Consider the following 12,070-nt stretch of genomic DNA (forward strand, 5'->3'; position numbering starts at 1 on the left):
AATGGAGCCGAACGAATTTTGGAAAATGAAGAATTCAGGTTTATGTATATTTGGGGTCAGAATCTGGAATTACTCCTTCGCTGAAGCGCACACAGCGTAGCCATTGATTCACACAGGGCAAAGCCCCTCCACGGTTGAGTGCAACGCTAAATTCGGTGTTCTTAAAACCAGTCCAGGAGCCATGCAGCAATTAAAGTCTTCAGCTTTAAAACTCAGAGTTACGTTTAATCTGCATTGTAAGAATTGTGCCAGTCGCATCCCTTTCTCACAAAAAAAATTTAAGCTTCAAGGGTACTCAGCGCTCTCGCTCCCACCCCCAAAGCTTACGAATGTTAGCAGAACAGTTAGGCAACCCGACCGAGCAGAGTATTAGCTAGGAGTTGTGTGCACTGGTGAGTAATAAAGTTGATGAAGTGAGGCGAGTCAATATCCACCCACCCGGGGAGACTCCTGCCTCAGTGCCGCCTCCGCCCTTCTCATCATCTCTGTCATCTGCACCCTAAGGCTCCACTGTCAGTAGAAGTCATTTCCCCCTTCCTGGGGGAAGCAGCTACATCCCTTAGCTATTTTACATTATAGTTCTCTTGTAATGAATACCACACAGATGACTCTTGAATGTGCGTGGTACTAGCAACGAGTAATTAAGTCTTGTGGGCAGAAAAGCTGGGGTGGAGGTAGAGTAACTAGCTCTGGCACAGAAACAATGCTATCTGGTTTCGCTGGGGTTTCTTTTTGAGTGGCAGTATGATGTGGCCAGCTGGAGTCGGTCTCTTCCACACTGGTCTAGGCTATAACTTGTACTAACCAGCTAATCTTGCAGATGTCGTTCTTACTGTCCCAAGTCTCAAATGTCTTACCCCAAGAATGGAGGGAGTTATTTTCTGCCCACCTCGCAAGACGATAGAAAACTGGCGCCTATGATTTAAAAAATAAGGTATCCCTATGACTGAGCTCACTTTAAATGTTTTCCTCTTTCTTCTTTTTACCAATTCGGTTTAAAGTCCCTTTACTCAACACCTAGCCTAAATATGCCACACAGGGAGCACCTGAATTTGAACTTGCATCATCCTAACAGATGTTTTTCTTGGAACTGAGCCATCGATAAAACTTAACTCCTTTCAACAAGGCTTTATTGAGCAACTACAATGTGCTGAGTACCTATTCAGTCATTAAAATGTGAGCTGTCTAAAGGCAACATTTTATTTTTCTCAGTGGGGAATTTCACACAATCTGCAAAATATTTCCAGCATTAAGAGTGAACATAAAGGAAATCTTGCTAAGAGGAGTCTTTACACAGCGAAAATATTAAAGGAACATTTGGATCCATGTACCACTTGATCATGGAGCTCAGTTATTTTTGGAAGCCAAAATAATGTCACTTAGACCAGAAAGGAGAATCAAGACAGCTTCTAAAACACAATTCTTCAAGATAACCAATATTTTACTTTCCCAAAGTAAACATTTTACTTTCCTGGAGTAAATGTGTATATGTTTGAAACTTGAATAAATACATTGGTGAGGATGCCGCCGGACTTCAGAAACTTAAGCGGTACAAGTGGGAGAGAGAAGAAGTAACATTGGGATGCTTCACCTTCCTGAGCACAAAGCTTTTGTCCAAAATTATACCTTAACAACTCTTTGCCAGGTAATCTGCTGACATAGAGCTTATTAAGATGGCATTTCAAAAAGTTTTAGAGAGAGTGCTGGAAAAATCAGATGGTATTTACTTGGGAATATGACTGTCTATTCCAGGCATCTCTTGAATCGCTGCTGCAGGAGAGGACTCCAGCTTTGGTCTTCCAAAACTAAAACAAAATTAGCAATGACTACTTCTGGATAGAATGTGCTCTCTCATATGTACAGATACAATGGTTAAGGATGTAGGTTTGGGAATCAGAATGCCTGGTTTAAACACTAATGCTTCCTGTTTCCTAACTGTATGAATCTGTGCAAGTTACTTCATTTCCTAGAGCCATGTTTTTTCCTTATCTATGAGACGAAGATAAGAATGATAATCACCTCATAGAGTACTTCAAAGATTCATTTAAAGAGAGAAATGCTCATGAATACCTTAAAACAATGTTTGCCATATGATAAGTGCTTAATAAATGTTAAGTATTGTTATTTTATACAAACGTTTTAAGAAACTAGTTTCAGATATCTAGCCATTTGGGAATCAAGTACCATTTGCCAGACTTTCTACTACTTAGTTCAAATACTCCATGATTTATAGATCAAATCATAGATCTATATTCAGTAAAACACATTGCCCTAGGAGCTGTTGCAAGCTTTTTACAAGAGTTCTCTCATCACTCCTGAATTCCATAATGGCATTCCTTCTCTTCTTTCTTTTTTCTTCTTTTCTCCTTCTCCTCCTCCTCCTTCTTCTTCTCCCTCTCTCTCTTCCTCTCTTCTTTCCTTCCCTCCTCATCTCCCTCACTGCCTTTCTTCTTCCCTACTTTCGAAGTTGGTCTTTCAAGTTATCTAGACCAGATATTTTCACAAAATTATCAAATTTGTTTAAAGATAATTCTGATCTGTTAATTTTAATAGTTTTAAAGTAATTATGAAAAAGCAAATGTTAAAATAACTATGCAATTGCCAAAAATTAATCTAATTTCCCTTATTAAATTAATTTGCAATATTGGAGGGGGCTATGAAATTAAAAACTAGCATCCATTTCCAGTTATGAAACTGATGATCTTATTCTAACACTAAAATATTTTTCCTCAGAAATACTTTTACACGTGTGCATTTGTTATTGCAGCAATATAATTGATCCTTTTCTCTAGAGATTATAGGTTCATATTTATTTCTCTGTTAGTTAAAAATAAGCTCTTTCATTTATATCATATATGTGAATAGTAACTATAAGAAATTCACATAGCCAATTAGTAGAATCACACAGATCCAAAATTCAGTTATTTACATAATTTTATCTGCTCTTTTAAAGAAATCAACACTTGATTTTTTAAAAAAACAATATTATCTTTAAAAGTATTTGCTCATTTTTTTCTTATAAAGTCATGAGGTTATAAATTATTATAGTATAAAAAATCACATATTTGAAAGGTTCAGAAACAGAATAAGGACTTGCGTATAAGGCAATTTTTAAATTTCTGAGTAGGATGCTTTTAAAAAACATTAATTTGGGGAGACTTTTACACATGTGAATGTGTACAAACAGAAAGAAAATAACACACTTCTAACATTTTGCATGGAAAAGGTGAGTGTGAGGTGTAATATGACACTAAAAGAAATATTGAAAAACGTCTTGACCTGGTGGAGTGTAGACATGATTTACAGGCTGTGAAACACAAATTGCCACTAAGCCTCCTTCCTGTTCGGGCTCTGCTGAGTTAGAACAAGGATTCTAAGCTCTCCATTTGGCCCCTGCCTCCTCTGTACCCTCACTCTCTGACTTTACTAACATAACTCCCTTCTGCTCCCTCATTTCCTTTTCTCACCCTTCTTAAGAAGATTTAGTAGAGTTTAAGGCAAGAGTGTAGCCAGTTAAGTTTCAAAAGTCTGGGCTAACTTCATCTAGACTGTGCATATGGGACTGTTATCTTTCCTGGAGGTCTTGAGTAGTTTAAGTATTTCCACAGAGGCTCAATGAGCATAGAATCAGGGGAATAGTTGTTGGAATACCTTGAAAATTCCAGGTCTGGTAAGTTGTAATTCCACAGAGATACCTGACCATAGGCATCCTTCCAATCACTATATTCTCATAAGCATGGCAGGAATAGAATTCAGAGGGGGAGAGTTGGGATTCTATTAGAAAAGGAAAGCTGGTTCTTATTTTTGACATTCAAAGAGTATTAGATTACAAAGAAGTAAGCTAGCCTTCTGAAGAAAGTATCTTTGACTCAATATTTTATTTCTAGGGATAGACTGTAGAGAAAGAGTTATAAATGCTGGTGTTCTTTGATCAATAAACATTTGATAACCATCTAGTCTATGAAAAGAATGAACTGGACTGGAGGAGAGGGAAAGGTAAAAAAAAATAAAATCTCGGAAGTGCCTTCTGGGAACTTAAATAGGGTAAGAAAGACAATTGTGCATAGATTGCTCTTCTTGTATCACCAGAGTAATTCACAGCACCCCACAGATTAGAGCCACTGTGAAACGATTGGTTGAAGGAATAAATAAGTGAATGGAATAGGAGGGCATAATATAGGGAAAACAGAGAAGTAAAAGTCAATGACTGTGAAAGTGAAAATGAGGAAACGATGACTTCTTTATGGAATGATAGGTCACCAGAACACTTCCAACGGTGGGGGGAAGCTTTTGAGATAAACTTTAAAGAAGGAGGAAGGAAGAGGTATTGAGGCAAAGGGACAGATATAAGTGAAGTTATAAAAGATTTGAAGGAAGCATGTTGTTTAAAATGATTAGAGCATAGAGTTAGTGGTGACGAATCTGGCTACATGGAGAGATTGAGTCCTGACTGTACAAGTCCTTGACTAAGGGGTTATGGATTTGGAAATTGTCCCAATGACAATGGAAGCCAATAAATGCTACTGAGGCGTGGAGCAAGGAGACCAATAAAGGGTATTGTCATCACCCAACTCAGGAAAGAAGAGGTTCTTGGAAGAAAGAGAGTGACATAAGAAGACAACTTAGCAGAGTAATTGATAGGCCTTGATAACCTTTTAACTGTATATTGTGGGGATAGTAATTATGAGAAGAGAAAGCTATAAATTCTTTCGTAAGATTTTTATTCTCACTTGGTGTCTAAGAAGATTATAATAAAAAACTTTTTAATAACTCAGTTATGAGTTTTATATATATATATAATATAACTATTTCCTCACAACAAACATTAGAGGATGTTATTATTACTAATATTTTCCTTTTAGATAATAAATCGGATTCTGAGAATTTTAACAACTTCCCAAAAAGATAGCCGATAAATTTGGGGAATTCCATTTCAATCCAGTTTGACAGAAGATCATGTGAGCACATCCCCTGGGAGATGATATAAGTGATTTCACAAACATAAAAATTACAATGATGAGAAAGTTGTGATCAATTATATGATTAGTATTTTACATATAGTGTTTAAGTTACCCATTGTACATTGGTACAGAGTTCTCTGGCATATAATTAGAAATTCAATGCAGAAAATCATGAGAGAGGCTAGAATGCACATTTCTGAATCTTCTGCTTAGAAATGTAAACATCGAATCTCTGAGTATTGTTAAAATTGCTCAGGAAGAGAGTATGGCTTAAGGGAATTTGTGTGGATGCTTTCAATTAAAAAACAAACAAGAAAGAGAATAACATTAAAGAGAATGAAGAATAATCAGAGAAGTAAAACGTGAAGCAAGAGAGTATAATGTCATATAAAGCAAAAGTTTCAAAGAGGGGCCATATGCTTAATAGCGTCAAATGCTACAGGAGGTCACGTATAATCAAAACTCAAGTGGGGTTGCTGTATGTAAACAATTAATAGGTCATTGATGAGATCTGTGAACATTGTTTCTATGGAATGGTGGGATAGAAGTTGGATTTCGATATATTAGTAAACAAATGGAAGATGAGAAATTGGAATGGTAAATAAGTACTAGTCTTTAAAATAAAAATTAAAAAAATACATGAAATATGCTTTTTGGAAATATTACAACTAAACATAAAATAAATTTTAAAAATCTCCATTCACCATCTACCCAAACCCATTTACTTATCCATGCTTACTATTACTAGTTAATGATAGATTGTGAAACTTGCAGAGTAGTTTAATGCATTTTTATGCCTGTATATAAGTGAGCTCCCACATACATGTATATATATTTAAGCATATTCATAAATACTCTGGCTAAGAGTTAATGCTCACTAAATATGTATATTCTTCTCTATAGTTTCCCTTTCTTTGTATTACATTAGGGCTATGTAACAAATTTTGGTCAAAAGATTAGGTCTCTTTCAAGACGACACAATTAAGAATCATTACGACTCCTTTATCTTTCTCATCCCCTACAACCTAGAGTCTTGCCCAAGAAATGGAAGGTGAGGCATGCGGAAAGGACCAAGAATCATTTCTTCCAAGAGACAGCAGAGGTTTAAAGAACAACTTTAGAATCCAAAATCTAAAGTAGTTCCAAATATGTGACTTATCGTTGGGGGTTATTTGATAAATTGTTGTGAAGAGGATAATGTTTGAGGCTGCTAGTGAGCAGCAACCATCAGGACACAAGGATCTGTAGGCATAAATCCTTCATCCACAAATTTAAGTTCATTGGAGAATGCTCAAAGTGGGGTCATGGCCCATAGTAGCATAGCAGGTACGAGTGATGTAGACAGAGGGATGTTAGAGATTGATGAATGTAGATGAATTTAAAAATATTTATTAATTTATTATTTGTTATAATATTTATTATATTTATTATAAAACTATATACACAGCAAGCTGACACAAGGCATTAATTTTGAGTTAACACTGTAGAAAACACAAGGTAATCTTTTTTCTTTTTTTTTTTTTTGTTTTCAGAGAAGGCATGTTCTCCATATTAAAGGCAGCAGCAGAAAGAACAGAGCGAAAGTGGGAAGCATGAGGTTAATATGGCACCAGCAAACAGTAGGTATGTTGAGTTCTCTGAACAGATATGGATATTCTGAAACCAAAAATCCAAAATCCAAAAATCTAAGGGAGGTTCAGTGCTGTGCTTTTTCTTTGGATTGTGACTGTTGGTTTTTTTGTTTCCATATCACTAGGTGATACATGGTGGCCAGCATTTTTTGGCACAGGAAATAGCATCAGATTATTGAGATCAGGCAATTGAAGAAGTGTATGCTCATATTCTGGACTTTAGCCAATGAGGTTGGTCATTCTTGAAAGGCGATTGAGGCTATTCTTGGTTTCTGGGTTACATAAGCATTTGCTTTGTCTGCAAACAGGTAGCTGGACTGTTTTCTGACCCATTGAGTAGGATAATAATAACAATAGTAATTGCTACCATTTACCAAATTCTAACTATGAAACATGCAATTAAAATCATTTATATTGTTATATATTCAATATAACTTTGTAAGTTAGGAACTTTTCTCCTCATTTTATAGTTAAGGAAACTGTAACATAGAGAATTCAAGCAACTTACCCAGTGCCATAGCTACCAAGTGCTACAAAGATAAGATTTGAATCACAGTTCAGATCTATCTGGCTCTGAGCCCCTGTTCTTTTACTACACCAGCAAAACAAACCTATAAAGCTTGCTCCTCCAAATAAGGAAAGGATGGCGCTCACATGGAAAAGGCAGACCTCTCCCTATTTTTATCCAGCATAGCTGATGATCAAGAATAATATGATGGGACCCCTGCATATTCACTTTTTCTTTCAGTGATGCCGCCTCACCTCTTCTTCAGCACCTCATACCCTTCCATGAGAGCAGCTTAATGAGCTGCCATGCAACCATCAAGAAATGAAATCTTGTAAAGAATTGTGGGAAGTACATAAGCTGTGCTGTTTTATCCACAGGAAGACGGCACAGAGCCCTGAGAAGATTAAAAGGCTAAATGGGAGAATGATAAAAAATCAGAGGAGGTGGAGAGAGAAGACTTGTAAATAAGCAGGAACACACATGTGGTCCCAGAATGCAATTAAACATGAACAGCTCCTTTGGAACTGACGCATGGACCAAGATATTACATAGCACACTGCCAAGTTCATTTTAGATTTCTGGATACAGATTACAGCACCAAATCACTATCTTGATAAAACGGGACTCCAGATTAATATTTTACTATTTAAACTATTTGAATTGCTGATGAATCTAGGTCTCCATTAATAGTTTTTTGTACTGTTCTCTTTCCTTCATCCAAGACCAAATTCTTAAAGTAAAAACAAAATAAACAAAAACAAAAAACAGACAATGCTTGAAAATTTATGTCAATGAATTGTTATATAAGCTAATATGTTCTGCTTCTGAAATTTTCTAGTTGTTTAATAACGCTGTATTAGACTAAGAATTTTAACATACATAACTGACTAACATGGTTAATCCAGGACACTAGGTAAGAAACATTTACTCTTATAAATCCTTTACAATGAACTAAAATTTCAGAACCAATTAGGTGTGTTTGACATTTGCATTTTAAGGATTTTTCAAAGATTAGAGACATTAAGCCTCACGAGTATATCAAAATGACAGCCTTACCCTAACTTAAACCATCTTTCCCATTTGCAATAAAATCTCCATCATCCCAGGCCTAGAAAATGTGTTGAGCTCATAGACTAAACATTCGACAGTTGTGTGCACTCAGCGGCTTTATGACTTTTTTGGGTGCCTTTGTGGAATCATCCTGGAATCAATTTATCTTCATGCTTCAAAGAACCCTAATTCAAAAGTACTCCAAATGTTTGGGACTATTTTAAGATTATTTTTCTTCTGGAAGTTTAAATGTAAACTAAAACAAATGCTTTCTTGATAATTTTATACTGTTTTAACTAACTGTTAAAGTTCACCTTATGCACAAACAATAGCTTTCAGGCTAAAATGTGTTTTTACGTCTATGATTATTCTGTTTTTGAAAACACGCCTTCTTGATAATACTTATTTCCCAGCTCTTTTTCCTGCATGCCACAATAGGTATGTTTAAGCAGTTAGATGAAGAACATATTGAATTTTCCAATGGTTTCCACTATGAAATATAAATCTGCTTTTGTCTTGTTCTAAAGAGAAAAAATATAGACCAAGCTGAAAACTTAGGTGTAGTAGAAAAATGTCCAGTTATGATAATGACTTTTTAACACTAGAACAGTTATTCTGGGTTAGATTTTCAGACATGTTAAGCAAATCATTCTTCATTGTCTTGTGCAGCATTTCACCTCTCCAGAATCTTTTTGCTGCTATTGACAGGTTCACTGCTCTCTCTGGACCATGAGAATGTCTTCCATGAGATAGTTTTTACACAAACAACTATGAGTATTTTGCTCTTCCTTTTCCATTTTTTGGAAGGTATTCTCTATTACAGTATCTAACAGAGTTTAGGTCAGTAATTGATCCAATCTGAAATCTTTTTAAAATTTTTAAATTATATAGGGTAAGTTAGTTTCCTAGTATTATATCAATATTTTGACTTTTGTAAAATCTCATTTTTTTAGACTGAGGGATAACTGTATCTTTCTTCCTTTTTCTCCCCTCCCTCCTCTCCTTCTTTCTCTTCCTTCCCATTAAGTGTTTATTTTCAGAGAGTGATTACCAACTATGAAGCACCTTGTCTTGCAGGATGAATTAAAGATATTTTTTCTCCTGATTAAAATATTTATAAAAAGCCATGTTGTAAGAATTCTATTGTAGATAGATAAAAAGGCTGGTTAGCATTTAGATGAAAATTGAGCATTGTAAAGGTACTTTTTTTGGACACGGCTATCTGGAGCATTTGTAGGTGTGTCAAAGTAGAGAAAGTGCCAAGAAATGAGCAGTAAAGGTACTACAAGAGGGTGCGGGCTCCTGGTTTCCTAGAAGCCAAGAGAAGTGGCAGTCTGTCTCTAAAAGCAAGTTCAGCTAAATATAAGCCTTATTCTATTCCTTTGTCCCAATACCACCATAGCTTCTTATTCATAGCTGGGGCATTGAATAGGATCAGACTATTGAGTACAATTGAGTGAGAGCGATGGGAGAAAGTGAGTGGAAAGATCTATTTATTTAATATATTTTTATTTAACTGTGAAAGCAAACAATATTTTATACAGTACTACACTCAGAATTAACTATTTATCATTAACAGTGAGAGGTACAGAAATAGATAACAGGTAGATAGATACATTAGATAGATAATGATAAACATAGGTAGGTAGATGATAGATGGTAGATAGATATGTACAGATGCTCTTCAACTTATCGGTTACATCCGATAAACCCATCACAAGTTGAAAATATTTTAAGTGTAAGTTGAAAACTCATTAAATATACCTGTCCTCCCAAACAGCATCGTTTAACCTACCCTACCCTGAACGTGCTCAGAACACTTACGTTAGCCTACAGTTGGGCAATTATCTTAAGTTACATCTCAAGAGTAATTGCCTTCTTTCTTCTCACCAGAAGCAGGAGACACAGATGGGCATTTTGTAGACATGATGAGATGCAAAGCATAAAACACAATAGCCAAAAAAAGCTGTCGACGGCACACAGCAGAGTACTGGTTGTTCATCCCTGTGATCGCAGGGCTGACTGGGAGCTGCCACAGCCTCTGCCCAGCATCACACTGCTCAGCAGGACACGTATTGCCAGCCTTGGAAAAGATCAAAATTCAAAACTTGAAGCATGATTTCTACAAATATGTATCATTTTCATACCATTGTAAAATCAAAAAATCAGTCATACCATCTAAGTCAGGACCTTCTGTATATGTGAGTGTGCACATGTGTGTATGTATAGATATGTGTACATACATATACGAATACATGTATATAATATATATTACATAGACTAATATGAATTGTATTAAGTAATGTATATTTCTGTTTTAGCAAATAAAATTATTTGAATAAGTCGTATATGTGAAGTACATTTTAACTTATATTTAGTAATGTATGAATACTTATAAGGACATAATTTTTAATATATTGCATCATTACTTTATAATGTCTTTAATCCTCTTTGGTTGACCATTTAATAGATTTCTACTGTTTTTAATATTACACAAATCTACACTGAGCAGTTTTACAAAAAGGTTATGAATTTGACTCTGATTTCCATAAGATAAATTTCTAAAAGCAAAATTCCCTGCTGATGTGAGTTTCCAAACTGCCAAATCACCTTGCAAAAGATTGTAAAATAATTTACTCCCCACAAGCATTTTGTAGTTTTTCTTACCCTTTGCCTTTAACAATATCTTAAAAAATCATCTATTCTTACTTAGGATTTGGAAAAGTCTATATATTTTTTAGTTTGCAACCATCTGATTTCTAGGGAAATTAAGCATTTGTATTTTTTGCCATTTGTATTTATTTTTAATTATTATATCAATATTTCTTATATATGAGAACATTTTCTATAATGAGATCATTAACACTTTCTAATCATGTATATTGCAAATATTTTTTAGTTTTAAATTATATTTAAAGCTTTAGTCATGTCATACAGTTCTCCAAAATGTTTTATGTCTTCATTAATAAATATATCGATATTTTCTTTTAAGCTTCTGTCTTTAATATTCTAGAGGGTTTTCTGGATGGATTATTTAGAACCTAATTCTCACCATATTTTAAAGAGTTATACATATCGAAATGTGATAAATTATTGTCCAATAGGTCACCACTTCATTTCCTAAGAAAAAGCACATTCTGTCTTTTATGGTCATTGGGAGAGAGAGAGAAAAAAAAAAACTATTCCTTTGCCTACCGAAAGGCAACATTCTGATTCAGGAAGAAACGCCCTTACTCACTTACTTAAATATGAATATAGATTTGTGAATAGGAAGTGTTATGACACTTCAGTAGAACATGTTAAGAAGCCAGGTCATTTAGAAGAGGAAGGTATGGGGAGCATGCTGGGTTGTTGTCATATAGACCATGTACTGTCTCTCCAGAGCTGCCTGATCCCTTTTCACATTCGATGAAATGCTGTGCGAGGCAACTGAGAGGCACTCGAAGGATGGTTCTGATACTCCACAGAAGCTCTGGAGAATTAAACAATAAGATTAAGGACATAGGGTTTTTTGCAAGTAGTTAATGCTAAAAATTCCCTGGGCACGGAGAGAACAAAGGAAAACACTGGAGAACTCAGCTGTACTTTGGTAAGGGGCCCCCACAGGAACAGATGTGTTTCTCTGTCTTGCTCTGCAGATACTCTATGCACTTGTCTCTCTTCTTCACTCTGCTCCTCACTTTCCCATTTCACATCCAATTCAGACAGACTGTTCAGAGCTTTATCAGGTAAGTTTTTTTTTATTTTCCAATTCATAATGGGATGTGAAACATATTTTAAAATCTGATGCATTGCAATAAAGTAAGTGCACGAAGAAATGAATAAAATGACCAGATTTTCACAGGGGAGAAAGGAGAGATTATGTGTCCAGAGAAATCAGCTCTTTGTTTGTCACGTTAGCCTAATTCTGTTGGCCGGCT

Source organism: Rousettus aegyptiacus, unplaced genomic scaffold (genome assembly GCF_014176215.1).
Source record: "Rousettus aegyptiacus isolate mRouAeg1 unplaced genomic scaffold, mRouAeg1.p scaffold_m13_p_2, whole genome shotgun sequence".
NCBI classification, from domain to species: Eukaryota; Metazoa; Chordata; class Mammalia; order Chiroptera; family Pteropodidae; genus Rousettus; species Rousettus aegyptiacus.